The sequence below is a fragment of the Pseudophryne corroboree genome, chromosome 3 (genome assembly GCF_028390025.1).
Source record: "Pseudophryne corroboree isolate aPseCor3 chromosome 3, aPseCor3.hap2, whole genome shotgun sequence".
NCBI lineage: Eukaryota > Metazoa > Chordata > Amphibia > Anura > Myobatrachidae > Pseudophryne > Pseudophryne corroboree.
Genome location: NC_086446.1, coordinates 73909250 through 73929547, shown reverse-complemented (window position 1 = coordinate 73929547; position 20298 = coordinate 73909250). Strand labels below are relative to the sequence as shown.

Here is a 20298-nt window from a genome sequence, read left to right as displayed (position 1 = left end):
GTTTAAAATGCGCGCGACCTGAGGCTACTCTTTTTCACTGCTTGTGGGATTATATTCATATTAAAAAATTCTGGCTTCAGGTAAAACAATTTGCCACTACAGAACTAGTAAATTTTTTACCATTGTCCCCTGACTGGGCCATTTTTGGTATACTACCAACGACCTCTAGGGTTTCCCCGGGGTGTTGCAAATTATTGTTGATTCTTTCAGCTGTGGCAAAAAAAATTATTTTACAACAATGGATACATCCATCCCCTCCTTCATTACAAATGTTTAAGGATAAACTATTTTATGTATTTAAAATGGATTGGATGGAGACTTCATTACATAAAGAACAACGCATTAAGAATTTTTTTGATGTTTGGGAATCTTTTATTGATACTTTAAACATTTCAATAAAGACACAGATTCACAATTGTTTTCGTACAACTTTATGGTATGAGACTACAATACTTCTATCTGACCCCCCTATTCGACTGAGCTAAAATGATCAGGAATTATGGGGCAGCAGGCGATTCATCCTCCTCCCCTCCCCTCCTCTCTTCTTTCCCTCATCTACTCTCTCACTCTTCTTTCTACTTTTATATACCTCTTCCTCTTCCTTTTTATTGTCTTGTTTTCTATTCCTTCTCTTGAAGAGACTGCTCTTTCCTGATTGGTTGTACACCTTACGGATACTCTGTATACTTACTATTATGAATACAACGTCCTATATCATAGCCATTATATAATGTAATGTCTCTCAGCTACTTTTCAAGTGCTGCTTTGTTGGCATTGTATTAAAATGTTTTAAATGTAAAATCGAAATAAAAACATTTTTGAAAAAAAAAAAAGGAAAAAAAAAACACTGACCAAAACACATAACCACTATGGCAACATCAACACAGGAAAACATGTACAGGACACTGACATAGGCCACAAGTTAAAGAAAAACAAACAAACAAACAAACAAACAAACCAAAAAAACACACACATCTTCATTTTGTATTGAAAGGATAAATATTACAGATGCAATATATAAATTGCTCTGCGATGTGGCACTCCAAAGACACATTACCACTATATGATCCAAAACAAAATGTAGCCATTTAAAAAAAATTACAATGCAGTGTGGTGTCACGGTACAAATACAAGCAAAAAAACAAAAACAAAATAGTGTTACACGAATATTAGTCAATATTGCCCATAGTCTTTATTAAGCTATATCCAAAGGCCAAAAAAAGGTTAGAAGAGCCGTCCCGTGCGCAAAACAGCTGCTAGTCAGTGTGACACTTCTAGAGGTATCCCTTTTAACCTCCACCAAGAACAACAATAGCAAACAAAAGATTGAAGTAAACACTTAACCAGCGCTTTTCCAGAATTCCATATGATAGTTCATTCGCATTAACCCTTTTTCATTTAGGGTATACAAGATATGTAAAGAGAAAAAATGGAAGGAATATAGTGTAACACTGTTTTAATTGACACACAATACAGACAAACAATAATGGAACTGATTCTATATTGAGTCATAAAATACAGTGTATGGCATAAAAGTTCCTTTGCAAGGAGGCAGGCTTATTAAACAGCGGGTAATTACCGGATCAAATTGAACTGAGTTTAAACAGTTCAAAAGACGCTCAGAACATAGGATCACACGGTATCCTTCGGGTGCTCCTTCCAGCACTTGCAGGGGGCGTGCAAATGGTGGAAGGCGCAAGCTCTTCCCGTCCAGTGTTGGGAAGGTCAGGCATTGCAACCGACACAATTGGACTCTCCTTGGGGATTTGTGATTTCGAAGAACGCACAGTTCTTTGCTGTGCTTTTGCCAGCTTAAGTCTTTTCTTTTTTCTAGCAAGAGGATGAGTGCTTCCATCCACATTTGAAGCTGAACCACTAGCCATGAACATAGGCCAGGGCCTCAGCCGTTCCTTGCCACTCCGTGTCGTAAATGGCATATTGGCAAGTTTACGCTTCTCCTCAGACGCTTTTAATTTTGATTTTTGGGTCATTTTACTGTACTTTTGTGTTTTGGATTTTACATGCTCTCTACTATGACATTGGGCATCGGCCTTGGCAGACGACGTTGATGGCATTTCATCGTCTCGGCCATGACTAGTGGCAGCAGCTTCAGCACGAGGTGGAAGTGGATCTTGATCTTTCCCTATTTTTTTAACCTCCACATTTTTGTTCTCCATATTTTAATGTGTGGAATTATATGCCAGTATCAATAGCAATGGCCTACTACTATATATACTGCGCACAACTAAAATGCACCACAGGTATACAATGTAGATGGATAGTATACTTAATGGATGACAAGTGATGACACAGAGGTAGGTACAGCAGTGGCCTACCGTACTGCTATATATAGTATACTGGTGGACACTGTCAGCAAACTGCTAAACTAAAATGCACCACAGGTATACAATGTAGATGGATAGTATACTTAATGGATGACAAGTGATGACACAGAGGTAGGTACAGCAGTGGCCTACCGTACTGCTATATATAGTATACTGGTGGACACTGTCAGCAAACTGCTAAACTAAAATGCACCACAGGTATACAATGTAGATGGATAGTATACTTAATGGATGACGAGTGACGACACAGAGGTAGGTACAGCAGTGGCCTACCATACTGCTATATATAGTATACTGGTGGACACTGTCAGCAAACTGCTAATCTAAAATGCACCACAGGTATACAATGTAGATGGATAGTATACTTAATGGATGACGAGTGATGACACAGAGGTAGGTACAGCAGTGGCCTACCGTACTGCTATATATAGTATACTGGTGGACACTGTCAGCAAACTGCTAAACTAAAATGCACCACAGGTATACAATGTAGATGGATAGTATACTTAATGGATGACGAGTGACGACACAGAGGTAGGTACAGGAGTGGCCTACCGTACTGCTATATATAGTATACTGGTGGACACTGTCAGCAAACTGCTAAACTAAAATGCACCACAGGTATACAATGTAGATGGATAGTATACTTAATGGATGACGAGTGACGACACAGAGGTAGGTACAGCAGTTGCCTACCATACTGCTATATATAGTATACTGGTGGACACTGTCAGCAAACTGCTAAACTAAAATGCACCACAGGTATACAATGTAGATGGATAGTATATTTAATGGATGACGAGTGACGACACAGAGGTAGGTACAGCAGTGGCCTACTGTACTGCTATATATAGTATACTGGTGGACACTTTCAGCAAACTGCTAAACTAGTCTAAAATGCACCACAGGTATACAATGTAGATGGATAGTATACTTAATGGATGATTAGTGATGACACAGAGGTAGGTACAGCAGTGGCCTACCGTACTGCTATATATAGTATACTGGTGGACACTTTCAGCAAACTGCTAAACTAGTCTAAAATGCACCACAGGTATACAATGTAGATGGATAGTATACTTAATGGATGACGAGTGACGACAGAGGTAGGTACAGCAGTGGCCTACCGTACTGCTATATATAGTCTACTGGTGGACACTGTCAGCAAACTGCTAAACTAAAATGCACCACAGGTATACAATGTAGATGGATAGTATACTTAATGGATGATTAGTGATGACACAGAGGTAGGTACAGCAGTGGCCTACCGTACTGCTATATATAGTATACTGGTGGACACTTTCAGCAAACTGCTAAACTAGTCTAAAATGCACCACAGGTATACAATGTAGATGGATAGTATACTTAATGGATGATTAGTGATGACACAGAGGTAGGTACAGCAGTGGCCTACCGTACTGCTATATATAGTATACTGGTGGACACTGTCAGCAAACTGCTAAACTAAAATGCACCACAGGTATACAATATAGATGGATAGTATAATTAATGGATGACGAGTGACGACACTGAGGTAGGTACAGCAGTGGCCTACCGTACTGCTATATATAGTATACTGGTGGACACGTCAGCAAACTGCTAAACTAAAATGCACCACAGGTATACAATGTAGATGGATAGTATACTTAATGGATGACGAGTGACGACACAGAGGTAGGTACAGCAGTGGCCTACCGTACTGCTATATATAGTATACTCGTGGACACTGTCAGCAAACTACTAAAATGCACCACAGGTATACAATGTAGATGGATAGTATACTTAATGGATGACGAGTGACACAGAGGTAGGTACAGCAGTGGCCTACCGTACTGCCATATATAGTATACTGGTGCACACTGTCAGCAAACTGCTAAACTAAAATGCACCACAGGTATACAATGTAGATGGATAGTATATTTAATGGATGACGAGTGACGACACAGAGGTAGGTACAGCAGTGGCCTACCGTACTGCTATATATAGTATACTGGTGGACACTGTCAGCAAACTGCTAAACTAGTCTAAAATGCACCACAGGTATACAATGTAGATGGATAGTATACTTAATGGATGATGAGTGATGACACAGAGGTAGGTACAGCAGTGGCCTACCGTACTGCTATATATAGTATACTGGTGGACACTGTCAGCAAACTGCTAAACTAAAATGCACCACAGGTATACAATGTAGATAGATAGTATACTTAATGGATGATGCGTGACGACACAGAGGTAGGTACAGCAGTGGCCTACCATACTCCTTTGAACGTGTAACGCATTTCTCCGCCTTTTTCCGTTACCGTCAGCGGCTGTCTGAGGAAGCCGCGGACAGTAACGGAAAAAGGCGGAGAAACGCGTTACACGTTCAAAGGAGCCCATCCACAACTACCACTGTGACAGCCACGGACCCCAACGAAATTAGAACCAACAGCGCCACTTGAATCCCGGCAGAACGCAATCACGGTAACCTAACTGATGTAATAAAAAAACGGAGGGATGAAGCTGTAAGATTTGGAACCAGGGGAAAACAATGTGGATATAAAGTCAAGTGTTTTAACAATCCAAAATGCATGCATATTAATAACATCAAAAGCTGTGCACAGCAGGGACCCAGTGAACTCTGTCTACATAAAAAAAGAATAATTTGTAGCAAAGATCGCTACAACGTATCAGATCCAATAGGACTCTATATATAGAATAACATTATTTCAAATCCTAGGACTTCTCAAAAGGTTATATCAGCTATACAGCCTATTTATATATGTATTTTTAATTTTTTGTTTTAAACATGTCTTCTTAAGGTTGAGAGCCACATAGAAATACAGGCTTTATATTAATGAATTTTTTAAAAGCTGTCTATATATCAAATTCTATAAAAAATAAATTATAACTTTTTGTTTATGAAATTGTCTAATGAGTATTAAACCCTTTCGATATACAGTAATATATAGAATCACATGTACATTTTTATTATTTTTTATTAACCATTTGTTAGTGGTGTAGCGCATCCCCAACACCAATTTTTTCTATAGTCTTCTGTTTTGTGTTTGTTTTAATTTCTCTGTGGCCAGTTCTGTCCTAAAATCTCATGTTTATTGTTCTTTAAACTATACACACAGGTGTTGGCTGTTTTGCAGCCCCACATCGAGGCCTCAATCTGCTTCCCTACCCAGGAGTCTCAGTGGCATGCCGTCAGGGTAGATTTCTATGAGCTGGCTGGCATGCCCAATGTGCTTGGAGCCATAGATTGCACACACATTCAGCTGAGACCACCTAGGGGCAGGCAGCACATATATACAAACCGCCATTTCGAACACTCCACAAATGTGCAGGTGGTTTGTGATGCAAATCTCAAAATAATGAGTGTTGTTGCTGGTTACCCTGGGGGCTGCCATGACTCCTTCATCCTCAGTCAGTCATCCCTCTTTGATAAGTTTGAGGACAGACAAATGCCAGATGGATGGCTGCTGGGTATGTAATTTGATATGTGTAGGCCTGCGTATACTTTGTCCAAATACAGGTGCAGATGTATTAACCTGTAGAAGGCATAAGGAAGTGAGAAACCAGTGATCTGTGCAAGGTGATAAAGATCCAGCCAATCAGCTCCAATATGTAAATGAACATTAAGGAACAGATTGTCTGCTGCCTCTATTACCTTGCACATATCACTGGTTTTTCACTTCCTTATGCCTTCTCCAGGTTAATACATCTGCCACACAGTGTGTTACTTATGTGTTGCTGTATCTTAACATGAATCACGTTACTATATCTGTATTTTAGGTGATGCAGGATATGGCTGTTTCTCTTGGCTTCTAACTCCATTGCCCCGACCTGATACCCCTGCTGAACACAATTACAATCATGCACATAAGTCCACATGGAATATGATAGAAAGATGTTTTGGTGCGCTGAAATCTAGGTTTCGGTGTCTGGATAAGTCTGGTGGCCTTTTGTTGTATAGTCCCTCCAAGGTGACTCAAATTGTGTTCTGCTGCTGCTTTCTTCATAACATGTGTTTGCAACAACATCTGCCACATGTTGAGGAGGAGGAGGAGGAGGAGGAGGAAGAAAGCAGCCAGCAAGTAGAGGAATTAGAGACATCTGGTGATACTTGGAGTACAGATGTGGGGAGGCAGGTTAGGCAAGAGATCATCAATCGCTATTTCTAAGGTAAGCTTGGTTTGCTTATTTCATTTGTTGTGTAATCATAAATAGATGTTTGGCCTTTTTTTCCCCAAAACCATTACTCAGAATGTGTCTGTCTCCTTGACACATACAAACATACCCTCGCTTTATGAAAAACAAATGTCGCATGTGTATTGTGTGTATTTTTATTACCAAAACAACAGATTATAAGTGGCATGCATTAAGTCTGGATAACTGATCGTAAACTTGCAGTGCTAATTTCTTACAAGGCCACATAATCCATTTAGTATTTCACTTTATCATTGTGTGCAATTCCCTAATGCACAGGTTCACAAACTCGGCCCTCAGGACCACACACAGTGCATGTTTTTCACGTAACCCAGTAGAGGCACAGGTGTATGAATTACTCACAGACATATGTTAAAATGTTCACAGGTGGAGCTAATTATGTCACTTGTGATTCTGTGAGGAGACCTGCAAAACATGCACTGCGTGGGTTCCTGATTGCCGAGTTTGAGAACCTGTGTTCCCAAAAAACACTCCTCAACATATAATATGTTAGCCTTGAGGAATACATGTGTCCCTATGTGTGATGCACCATCATATTTAAGACATACAAACTTACTGTAATCTGGATTAATTTATTTCCTAATGTTTGATGCTATAAAATTGATGATGGGTAAGTAAATACACAGTTTCCCACACATATACATTATTATACACATTCTTTGATTTTTTTTTTGTAGTAAAAGTACATATTTGTTTGTTTCAACATCATGTGTAAAAACATTCTTACTAATTTTTAACACACACAAACATGTCCCATCAATACTGACATTCATTTTGTCAATGTTTTTAAAACAAAACAAAGCCAACATATTACAAGCTTTTTACGCAACTCAATTGTGTTCTTCTTGTAATGTTGTATAGAGAATAAAGCTAAAATATGTATCAATAACATTGTAATTTGGATTGTCTGCAGGGATTGAGAATGATTGGAATCTAGAAAGAGTAATGATTAGAAAAAAATCAAGTGGTCAGTTTACTTCCTGCTAAAGACATTCTGCCTGGCTGGCAACTATTGTGTCTGCAGGGAAAGAGAATGATTGGAATCTAGAAAGAGTAATGATTAGAAAAAAAAATCAAGTGGTCAGTTTACTTCCTGCTAACATGTATGTGTGGCTCCATCAACATTTCCCTCCTCCAATACCAAAAAAAATGGTAAAGAATAAATGTGCGTACAAATTTTATCTTTTTGTTTGTACCACTTATAATTGATGATGTTGAAAAAAGTGTCAAGGAGCTAAGTGTTATATATTTTTATCCAAAAATACACTTACTAACTATTTTGAGTTACTTATCACAAATGTCTAACTTGAATTTTTTTCACGTTTTTTTTGTGGCTGCGTGTCCTGCCCTTTACCTTTAGCACTGTCATATTGTTGTGCTCTGGTGGAGCGTCTTGGTGGTGATGACACTGGCGTGATATTTGGAGTAGTCGTACCAGAACTGCTGCTTGTTTGCTGTTGGTGCATGCATCTGAGTGTTTCATTCAGGTTAGTGAGGGTGGCATTGAGTTCACGTGTAGCAGCATTTTGATTGTTTACTATTCGGAATAAACTTTCATTAATCTTTTGATTGTTTTGAAAAATGCTCATATAACTTTGCTGTTGTCTGTGCTGTTCTTCCATTATGTGCTGAAAGTTGTCCATGACCTGTGTAATGTCTGTACGCATGAGTTCCATGGTATTGCCTATTCTGGTTGTTTGTTCATTTTGTCTACTCAGATTTCTTGATATTCTTCTGAGGTGAGATGGTAGGCTTGCAAACATTTGTGTCTGCTTACGCAGGCAATCTTCATTAGTGGCCTGCTGTCTAGCCCAAATGGACCAACACCTGATCAGGGCCTTGTGTTTCTGGTGTTGTTGGGCTGTGTTGTGGTGGTGGTGTGCTTTGCTGTGGTGGCATACTCACAGGTGCTGGGGGGCTCATTCCTTGCATTAATGGCTGCATTTCTAAGATGTTTGTCTCCTCCATGTCACTGTGTTGCTGTTGTTGCGGAGGGATGCTGTTCCCAGGACTAGAAGCTGAAATGTTAAACAAATCTCCGTTAGCTATCCATATGTTTTTGAAATGAAAACAAATCACTACACATGGAACACATGTCATTCACTGTTGCTTTCAACTATTCTGCCTAGCAACATCATCACTCATAGCTTAAATACATACATATGCCTGTATGTGGCAAATGTGTCTGGTTACTTAATCGTGAAAGCAAACACTTTAGTTTTATTGTAGCTCACACATACTCCACAATAAAAACACATTGGAATACATAATGTGTTACCTTATAGCTTTGTTCAAACAAACATAGTAATGTTTTTATATGTATTTTGCCATGTTACCTCAAACACACATGTGTAATTTGGAAAAACAACCTTACTTTTTGCAATAAAACCAACATGCTTTTTTGTTGCAGCATCTTACACACAATGGCCCTCATTCCGAGTTGATCGGTCGCAAGGCGAATTTAGCAGAGTTACACACGCTAAGCCTACGCCTACTGGGAGTGTATCTTAGCTTCTTAAATTTGCGACCGATGTATTCGCATTATTGCGATCACAAACTACTTAGCAGTTTTAGAGTAGCTTCAACCTTACTCTGCCTGTGCGATCAGTTCAGTGCTTGTCGTTCCTGGTTTGACGTCACAAACACACCCAGCGTTCGCCCAGACACTCCCCCGTTTCTCCGGCCACTCCTGCGTTTTTTCTGGAAACGGTAGCGTTTTCAGCCACACGCCCATAAAACGCCGTGTTTCCGCCCAGTAACACCCATTTCCTGTCAATCACTCTACGATCGCCGGAGCGATGAAAAAGCCGTGAGTAAAAATACTATCTACATAGCAAAGATACTTGGCGCAGTCGCAGTGCGAAAATTGCGCATGCGCACTAAGCGGAATTTCACTGCGATGCGATGAAAAATACCGAGCGAACAACTCGGAATGAGGGCCAATGTCATACTGTATGGCTCAAGTGGACATACATATCTTTACTGGATGTGGACAAGGCCATTTAGCTTGGATTCCATTTCAGCTTTTACTTACTGCGGTAAGTATCTAAGTTTTTGATGTATTTGACTTAATGCAATTATGAAAATTTTGGATTACGTTCTGAAATTTTTAACATTTATTTCAGTTTGATACTCACAATCAAGATGAGGGGAGTGTGGATGACGTCTTGGAGGTGTGTCCAAAATTTGGAGTGGGGGGACAGAACATACGGACGATAATCTTCATGGTGGGGTAGCCTGCTGTGGTTGGCCCGGGACATACGACCTTGCTTTCTTTTCGGCCACAGGTTTTTTGTTGTGATGTCTTACAGAAGTCCCACTTCTGCTGCTCCATACTTCTTTTGATGGACCTTTTAATGAAAGTGCAATTTTGTTATGGCCATTCCTTTACAAGCATACCCTATACAACAATGGACACTTTACCTGCTTCTGCAGCATCATCATCATCAGATGTGATAGGAGTTACTGGCCGTCGAGTAGTACTGCTTTTTTCTAACACTGTATAAAATTAAAAAAAACTATTTTATCATGCTATTGTGTATACATCCACCCATTATGCTTATAAACATTTATTCTTTTAGAAATGCTTGGTTTTTATTTATAAAAAACATAAGGACCGGAAATACAAAAAGTAAAAAAAAGGACTTCCGGTGGGCGGAGCATCATGATGGCCGCATTTTACTGATAGCTCTGTCTCCCAGCTGCTGAATCTACCTCAATCCTTTTGCAGATCTTATTCAAAAGAATCAATAACTATACAGGAGTGTGTTGGGGATTCAGCTCTACCTACTACACCGAACATTGAGGAGATTGGAGCGTTTACCCACCGGAATCCAGCCTGCCACTACTGAGGCCTACCTACGTCTCAGTGGCGTGGTCCGGCGCCATTACCGGCCTTGCTGCACTTCTACAGTGAATCCAACCCTCCCACCTCTATTGCCGTGGGCCCTATGACTTGTGGCGGCTGAGCGGACGATCCGGAAGGTGACTGCGGGAGCCGTTCTGTACCTGCTGGCGGAGATCTGATGGTGGATGGATGGCCGGTGGGTGCGGGAGCCGCATCGTCCCTGGCCGTGGTGAGACGGAGGGAGAACCGGAGCAGTGCTTGAACCAGGAGGTGGCCGACGGGGTGAGGGATCGAGACCCATGTGTTCCCCAGTGGCACTGTTTGCTGTGACGAGAGGCCTGACGAGAGGCCTGACGGTGTTGTGCGCTGCAACGGCCTCACCCGACCTGTGCCTGACGATGCGTTTGTCTCCGCTGCCGGGACCTTGGGGATCGGTGCTGCGGGCGTATGACACTGGGACCGAACGGTTGGTGATTACCCTCTAGGCTGGGCCCTGCTTCCTATTTTGAGTCCCTGAAGTTGGGTGGGACCCCGGTGATAGCCCCGTGCGGCGCCCATTTCACCCGCCCCTGAACTTGGATGCCAGGCCCTACTCTACCTAGTGAGCGGCTGTGGGGTGCCAGTGCCTAACCCGCTCTTGCTGCACAAAGGATCAATGTTACCCCTAAAGCAGGTTTCAACAAAAACCCAGCAACCCTTAGCTTGAACCTTCTTTTGGGCATTGAATAATATTTGGGAACTGGGGGTGCGGACCTTTGAGGGAAGTTGATTGGAACCCTATGATCAACCCCATGACAAACCTGAGCCGCCCTTCTGCTACAATACACGCGTGCTGAGATATAGTGCAGGGCAGTGTACTCTCTCCCTAACGTCCCAGTGTTTGCAGCCATTCCTTCAACAGAGACTGCTTCCCTTGGCTACTCCAGGGTGGCTGTTATCAGCGATCAGATACCAGACTTTTCCTTTAATTTTTGTTGTCATGTTCTAATTTCTGCTACTACCATATGACAAGTATTCTGTTTAGATATAGACATAGGGGTATAATGTTTTCTACTGTTTATTAAGTATTGTGGATTCAGACACACTTTTCTTATACAACAGTGCCACCTACAGCTCTTACATTATATAGCCCAAATGAAAGTTCTTCTTTGGGCAGATGTTCTACTTGAAGTGACTGCACAGATGCAGGACATACTGGTGTCATTATACACAAATTGAATACTCATAATATATCTCACGCTAAAACTTTACATGTGTAACCGTAGTGTTGGGCTCTTTACTTTGCCTTTATAACACATTACGGATCACGGTTTCACAACTGGTAGCACTTAAACTATCCCTACAATAAAAGATAAATACTGCCACTGGATGATATATAATACTTAAGGTCAGTATATTTTATACAACTTGGCTCACACCAAAAGCCTGCTATTAATGGTGACAAATCCCTATGACTGCAGTTATATACAAGGTATATATGTATATTCATTGTTAACTGCTATCAATTGCAACTGTTCTGTTTGATTCTATACATATCAGGTAATCTGTAGGTAAATTTACTACATATTATTGTTATTGTACCACAAATTGTGCTGATTCTTGGGATATAACTTCCTATTTACTGTTTTTACTATCAGTTAGATATTTGGGTAGTTCCCATTGAGTACTGTTTTAGTGTTTTCTTTCCACCCTCTTTCCCTCGCCCTCCTACCCTTTCCCTCTCCCCCCCCCCTTTTGTTGTTGTTGTTTTTGTTGTTGTTGTTTGTTTTGTGTAATTCAGTAAGTACAGCTTACTCTTCACAACTTCAGTGGTTGAATTCAACTATTGCCACTTGTATGTTTCTAGTTATGTAGATATTTCAAAAACATCCATCCATAGGTGGTGTAGAATCTCTAGCTAACCTGGTTATTGTCCCATAGTATGGACAAATTTATAGATAAATATCCAACTGATACCATGGTCAGAAACGGGAAATCTCAATCCAAAACCCCTTCGGTTAGGGAAAAGGTAAACACACCCCAGCCTAATTGTTCACCTCCCTCAGCATCTCAAGACTTTTCTTCCACACTCATTATACCCTCCCTTTCTGGGGAAAGTTCCTTACCTCTAAATCCAACCCTGGAAAAAAAATTAGACGCGATCCAAACAACTTTAAACACGGTCTTATACCCTTTAGAATCACATACCAAACGATTAGTGGAGGTGGAGCAGCGTGTTAGCACGACAGAGGATGCTATTGTATCTCTGCAAAATTCTGATGACTCTCACTTCCAGCAAATAGCATTTTTGACCTCAAAGATAGATGACCTTGAAAATAGGGATAGCGAAGCAATCTTAGATTTATAGGCATCCCAGAGTCAATATCTGGTTCGGATCTTTTCGACCTATTGAGTGTTGACATAATTCAAAACCTCAATGTTCCTAGTACCTAGGGAACAGTACTCATTGAAAGAGCACATCGTATTGGCCTCGATAGGGGTCCCCCCTCATCCCAAATACGTCCTCTTCCTGTGATTGCCAAATTTCTTAACTTTAGAGATAAAGAAAACATACTCATGGCATACAGGAAAAAACGCACGCTTGAAGTGCGAAACTTTAAAGTATTGATATTTCAGGACTTTTCGGCCTCTGTGGCTCAGAGGAGGAAAGAATTTACCCCAATATGCAAACATTTGTTTACTGAAAATGTTAAATTTGCCCTCTTATATCCATCTAAATTGCGGATCTTCATTGATGGGAAGACCCTTAATTTTGACACTCCTGACCAAGCTAGAGATCACCTAAAGATTTCATTACAAGGTTCCTCTACAAATCCATCTCCAAATGGATGAGTTGATGGTATATCATCTCAGATATTTATAATTTACTCTGGTTTTACGAATAAATTCTAATTTCCTACCTCTCTTGTGCTAGAGGGGTTGAACTCTCATAGATAAACTGTTGGAAATGTGTTACAATTTGTTTATATGCTATTTTTGGTGCTCTCTACTCTTTTTCTCTCCTTTTTCTTCTCCCCTTACTTCTCTTTTCCTGGATCGCCTGTGGTCCCTCTCCATTGTCTCCATGCCGCTGCCATATCCAACTTGCGTTCGGAGCGCTTGTCTCACTAGCTGGGATGGGACGGGTGCGCTAATCAAAGATACACTATCTACAATTTCTTTTGGTAAGTGTGGAATTGGATGACAACTCATGTTGACTCTTCTAATTTAGCCCCCCAATTGACATCATCTGCTATACGGTTTTTGTCATGGAATGTAGCCATATTGAACTCCGCATGTAAACGACGACGAGTATTGTCCCATCTCAAATGATTAGCCCCTGATATTATTTTATTGCAGGAAACGCACTGGCTGCGTGGTCCCCATGCGACCCTTAAAGCGACATGGATTCAGGAATGTGTCTCAACCTCTTTTGATAAGAAGAAACGTGGTGTAGTGATCTTGTTTAGTAAACATCTTCAGTACACCATTGACAATGTAGTGGCAGATAAGGAGGGGCGCTTCTTGTTGGTGCATCTTTCAGTTCATGGTGAGAAATTTACTATTCTAAATATTTATGCCCCTAACACATCTAGTTTGGCCTTTTATAAAAAGCTATCAAATCTTCTCATGAAACATGAGACTCCTAACTTAATAATTGGAGGAGACTTTAATTGCCTACATAACCCCCTATTGGATCATTCCGCCTTTACCTCCTCTACCTCTTCAAACCGTGTGAATGGGTTTGATTTTCTCTGCTCCAATCATGATGTAGTAGATCAGTGGAGACTGCATAATCCTTCCTGTAAGGATTTCACGTTTCATTCTAGGGTTCATGATGTATTTACTAGTATAGACTATATTTTGGTGGCGGATACTCTGTTCCAGCGAGTTTGTAATACCATAATAGATCCTATCATTGTCTCTGATCATGCCCCTATACTTTTTGATTTAACTAGGTCTACCCCCTGGTACTCTTCACGCCTTTGGCGTTTCCCCTCCTTCCTCTCCCAGAATGATGATTTTCAACTATATTTGAAGGCTAAATGGAGGGAATATGTAGATGATAACTTAGAACATTGGGATGATCCTGTTTTATTTTTGGAGACCTCAAAGGCAGTGATGAGAGGGCATGTGATCTCTTACATAGCCAAACGTAATCGGAATCATAGGAAAGCATTAAATTCATTAAAAAACAAACTGAAAGAAGCCTACCATCACTATTTGAGATTTTTAACGGCAGATAACAAATCAATTTACTTGCATCACAAACAAATTTTAGAGTCCTTTCTTATGAAAGAAGCTCAAACCAAATTAGATTATTCTAAAAACACTTATTACCGCTGGGGGGGGGGGGTAAATCGGGAAAAGTTTTAGCCTATATGGCAAGTAGACAACAGAAGAAACAATTTATTATGAAATTGGTGGACCCAAATTCTAATGTACTGGCTACTGACCCTGCTGATATTAACAGTGTGTTTCATTCATACTTTACTTCTCTTTATAAGGACTCTCCAATTGACCCCCTTTTGTTGGATTCCTTTTTTAAAGAAGCCAACCTGCCATGTGTAACAACTCAACAGAAAGAATTCCTTTCTAGTGATATAACAGAGGAAGATATTGGGATTGCCATTGACAGCTTACGTCTTAACAAATCGCCGGGTCCGGACGGATTTAATGGAAATTATTATAAGTTACTGAGAGATGATATTATTCCCTCTCTAACTCATATTTTCAAACAGATTCAGGAGGGTAACCTTCAATATCCTACATTTAATGATGCTTATACTATACTGTTACTAAAACCCAATAAAAATCCTGATTTAGTAACCTCGTATAGACCTATTACGCTCTTGAATCAGGATTACAAAATTCTTTCAAAAATTCTGACGACTCGTTTGCAAACAATCCTTCCTTCTCTCCTGACGTCCCACCAATCTGGCTTTACCCATGGTAGGAACATGGTTCGCAATGTTCGCCTGGCGGTAGCGGCCTTATATTCTTCAGTAACTCAGAAACAATCCTCTAATATATTGTTAAGCCTAGATGACGAAAACGCATTCGACAAAATTCTATGGCCCCATTTATATGCTGTATTGCAAAAGTTGGGGTTTGATTCTTCTTTCATTAATTTAATCAAATATCTATATAATTCCCCCAAGACAAAATTGCTAATCAACGGTCTTTTAGGTGACTCCATTCAAATGTTTAGGGGAACTAGACAGGGGTGTCCTTTATCCCCATTACTTTTCAACCTTGCATTAGACCCCTTGCTAAGAGCTCTCCAATCCTGGCCCCTTTTTCGAGGTATGTCCTATGGCAATACAGAAGTTAAGATAGCTGCCTTCGCAGATGACCTTCTTCTTTTTATTTCTAATCCCCATGAATGTTTATTACCCCTTATTTCTAAACTAGAGGAATTTGGTAGGATATCGGGATTCACCATAAATCACTCCAAATCTACTATTATGGCCTTAAACGCCTCTTTTCGTAAGGCTACGTTACAGGTTGGTGATCTGAAATGGGAAGATTCTTATATCTCTTATTTGGGGATTCGCCTTCCCAGAAATATTTATGATCTCTATACCATTAATATAAAAAGTACTATTGATACAGCTCTTAAGGAGTTGGATGGTTGGCAACATTTACGATTATCTTATCTGGGAAGAGCCAACCTCATAAAGATGATTACTTTTCCGAAACTGCTGTATCCCATTCAGGTTCTGCCATTACTGTTTACCAAGACGGATCTTAAGCGAATTGATGCGGCTTTCCAACAATTTATTTGGAAGAAAGCAAAACCTCGCCTTAGTCTTCGGTTGTTACAAAGAACTAAATCTGAAGGAGGCGTTAATTTTCCAAATATGGAAATCTATAATTATGCTGCTATATGTAGGCACATCAAGGATTGGATTTCACATTCTGACTTATACTCCAATTATTCAGTAGAACAATCCTTTCTTACCAATATAGATTTAGTCTGTTTTTTGCATTCTCAGAAGTCTGATGTCCTGCCAGAAATACTAGATAACCCTCTCTTGATGTCAGCATGGTCGGTTTGGCATACGATCCGCAATAAGTGGAAACTTAGCACTTCACATTACTTGTTTCTTCCTTTAATTGGTAATGTGAACTTCCAAAACGGGTTGGCCTCTGCCCCTTTTACTTTGTGGGCTCAAGGAGGGCTTACGACAGTTCGTCAGCTTACCAATGCAACTACACAGGGTACTCTTACTTTTTCTCAGGCTCATTCTAAATTTCCCTTTTTACAAATTCATAATTTAGCTTTTTTGCAAGCACAACACTATGTTTCCAAAGTAATTTCCTATCTTTCTCCCATGGACTGGGTGAGCCAGTTGGATATTGCCTTTCAGTCTCCATTTAATGCTAAAGGAGCTATTTCTCTGTTTTACAAAATATTGCGAACACCATATTATGGAGGCCACTATGACACTGTCATTACTAGATGGCAGAGACACTTTCCTGATCTTAGCGAAGCCGTAATTCTAAAGGCGCTTCTACATTCCAATCGCACTCTCCCGACTATGATGTACCAAGAAATGTTCTTTAAATTTTTTTTATAGGGGCTATCTATCACCCTCTCGATGTCAATTAATGGGGATGTCTTCCACTTCGACATGTTTAAAATGCGCGCGACCTGAGGCTACTCTTTTTCACTGCTTGTGGGATTATATTCATATTAAAAAATTCTGGCTTCAGGTAAAACAATTTGCCACTACAGAACTAGTAAATTTTTTACCATTGTCCCCTGACTGGGCCATTTTTGGTATACTACCAACGACCTCTAGGGTTTCCCCGGTGTGTTGCAAATTATTGTTGATTCTTTCAGCTGTGGCAAAAAAAAATATTTTACAACAATGGATACATCCATCCCCTCCTTCATTACAAATGTTTAAGGATAAACTATTTTATGTATTTAAAATGGATTGGATGGAGACTTCATTACATAAAGAACAACGCACTAAGAATTTTTTTGATGTTTGGGAATCTTTTATTGATACTTTAAACATTTCAATAAAGACACAGATTCACAATTGTTTTCGTACAACTTTATGGTATGAGACTACAATACTTCTATCTGACCCCCCTATTCGACTGAGCTAAAATGATCAGGAATTATGGGGCAGCAGGCGATTCATCCTCCTCCCCTCCCCTCCTCTCTTCTTTCCCTCATCTACTCTCTCACTCTTCTTTCTACTTTTATATACCTCTTCCTCTTCCTTTTTATTGTCTTGTTTTCTATTCCTTCTCTTGAAGAGACTGCTCTTTCCTGATTGGTTGTACACCTTACGGATACTCTGTATACTTACTATTATGAATACAACGTCCTATATCATAGCCATTATATAATGTAATGTCTCTCAGCTACTTTTCAAGTGCTGCTTTGTTGGCATTGTATTAAAATGTTTTAAATGTAAAATCGAAATAAAAACATTTTTGAAAAAAAAAAAAAGGAAAAAAAAAACACTGACCAAAACACATAACCACTATGGCAACATCAACACAGGAAAACATGTACAGGACACTGACATAGGCCACAAGTTAAAGAAAAACAAACAAACAAACAAACAAACAAACCAAAAAAACACACACATCTTCATTTTGTATTGAAAGGATAAATATTACAGATGCAATATATAAATTGCTCTGTGATGTGGCACTCCAAAGACACATTACCACTATATGATCCAAAACAAAATGTAGCCATTTAAAAAAAATTACAATGCAGTGTGGTGTCACGGTACAAATACAAGCAAAAAAACAAAAACAAAATAGTGTTACACGAATATTAGTCAATATTGCCCATAGTCTTTATTAAGCTATATCCAAAGGCCAAAAAAAGGTTAGAAGAGCCGTCCCGTGCGCAAAACAGCTGCTAGTCAGTGTGACACTTCTAGAGGTATCCCTTTTAACCTCCACCAAGAACAACAATAGCAAACAAAAGATTGAAGTAAACACTTAACCAGCGCTTTTCCAGAATTCCATATGATAGTTCATTCGCATTAACCCTTTTTCATTTAGGGTATACAAGATATGTAAAGAGAAAAAATGGAAGGAATATAGTGTAACACTGTTTTAATTGACACACAATACAGACAAACAATAATGGAACTGATTCTATATTGAGTCATAAAATACAGTGTATGGCATAAAAGTTCCTTTGCAAGGAGGCAGGCTTATTAAACAGCGGGTAATTACCGGATCAAATTGAACTGAGTTTAAACAGTTCAAAAGACGCTCAGAACATAGGATCACACGGTATCCCTCCTCACGGATCGTCAGGGCTTCCAGCAATGTTCCTGTAAATCCCGGATTGAATCGCCTCCTCCTCCACCAACGCGTTTCTTCCCCTCTACTGGGGTCTTTATCAAGGTGTGAATATGCCTCCTATATGGTCCTTCCTTCCTTCTCACCATTGCTAAATAAAGTGCATAAAAATACAGAAACAATGCCAAAGCACTTTGAAAACTGTATTAAAATATAGAAATACAAGTAGAAATTAATCAATACAGCCTTAAAAGTCAAACCACATTAAAAGTATATATATAATTTGGTTAAAGGTTTTGCTAATCGTACCTGATCACTATTACTCAGCCAGGTCGGAAGTGACATAACAGGAAGTCCCGCGCACAGCAGGGAACCATGGGACATGTAGTCTTTATTGTTGAGGGGTTCAGCTGTGCGTGGGACGAGACTATTGGACATTGTACATTTAAAAGGAAGGAAGGACCATATAGGAGGCATATTCACACCTTGATAAAGACCCCAGTAGAGGGGAAGAAACGCGTTGGTGGAGGAGGAGGCGATTCAATCCGGGATTTACAGGAACATTGCTGGAAGCCCTGACGATCCGTGAGGAGGGATACCGTGTGATCCTATGTTCTGAGCGTCTTTTGAACTGTTTAAACTCAGTTCAATTTGATCCGGTAATTACCCGCTGTTTAATAAGCCTGCCTCCTTGCAAAGGAACTTTTATGCCATACACTGTATTTTATGACTCAATATATCCAAAGGCCAATGGCTGCACCATACAGTATGTAACTGTTGTCATTTCCACTGGTTATGGATATTCATAAATAAAGAAAAATATATACAGTATGTACTCCATTGTATTGTGGTCTCTCGCCTTGCTCAGGATTTGCTGCAGAATACTAACTCATTATCATGCACCAGGATATAGTATACAATACATGGGATCTTAATATGTGCAAAAACTCTGTAGCCTGCTGCTTCTAAATAGTCACTGAATTCCACTGCAACTTCTAATATCCCTGTAATTTACAGAAAAGTGTACACACATATACAGATGTGTCCACTTATATCTTTGCTTTTTTTACAAATTTGGCACAACATGCAAAACACGGCTAAGCTGTTTTTCATGAGTAGCGAGTGGATGAATTTTAAAATTTTTGTTTGCCATAACAGAATATGTATAAAGTAACATATTAAAGAAGCAAATTAAGAAAAATGACAAGGCATGGCTAAATCTCTGAGAATATGGCATGCAAAACTGTGCTATACATGGCGGGATATAGCAAAGATGTATGTGGACACATCTGTATGCTATACCAGTGCTTCTCAAACCCAGTACTCGGGACACATTAAGATTGCATGTTTTCCTAATCTCCCTGCTGAATCACAGTTGTATTAATTGATAAATGACACATTTTAAAAGATTCACGGGGTGGTTATAATTTATTCCACTTGTGATTCTATGAGGAAACCTGGAAAACATGGTAGAGTTAGGGATAGGGAAGAGTTCCTGCCTGACACTGATACAAGGTAAGCGTACTTGCCTACCTGACCCTCTCCATGAGGGAGAAAATGCTCTGTTCCTGGACTTTCCTGGTAATGTATGATTGCCATCACCTGTGGTGAAACACCTTT

The 20298-nt window shown here is 39.8% G+C and overlaps 2 long non-coding RNA genes across 2 annotated transcripts; one reads left to right on the top strand and one right to left on the bottom strand.

Moving 5' to 3' along the window:
• Nucleotides 1–6712: 6712 nt before the first annotated feature.
• On the bottom strand, nucleotides 6713–10063 carry LOC135054773 (uncharacterized). The gene is made up of 3 exons (XR_010243569.1): nucleotides 9987–10063; nucleotides 9701–9913; nucleotides 6713–8581 (listed from the first exon to the last, which is right to left on the bottom strand). It is a non-coding gene; the product is annotated as an uncharacterized LOC135054773 (long non-coding RNA).
• Nucleotides 8575–10147, top strand: LOC135054774 (uncharacterized). Its single transcript, XR_010243570.1, has 2 exons — nucleotides 8575–9601; nucleotides 9689–10147. It is a non-coding gene; the product is annotated as an uncharacterized LOC135054774 (long non-coding RNA).
• Nucleotides 10148–20298: the final 10151 nt, after the last annotated feature.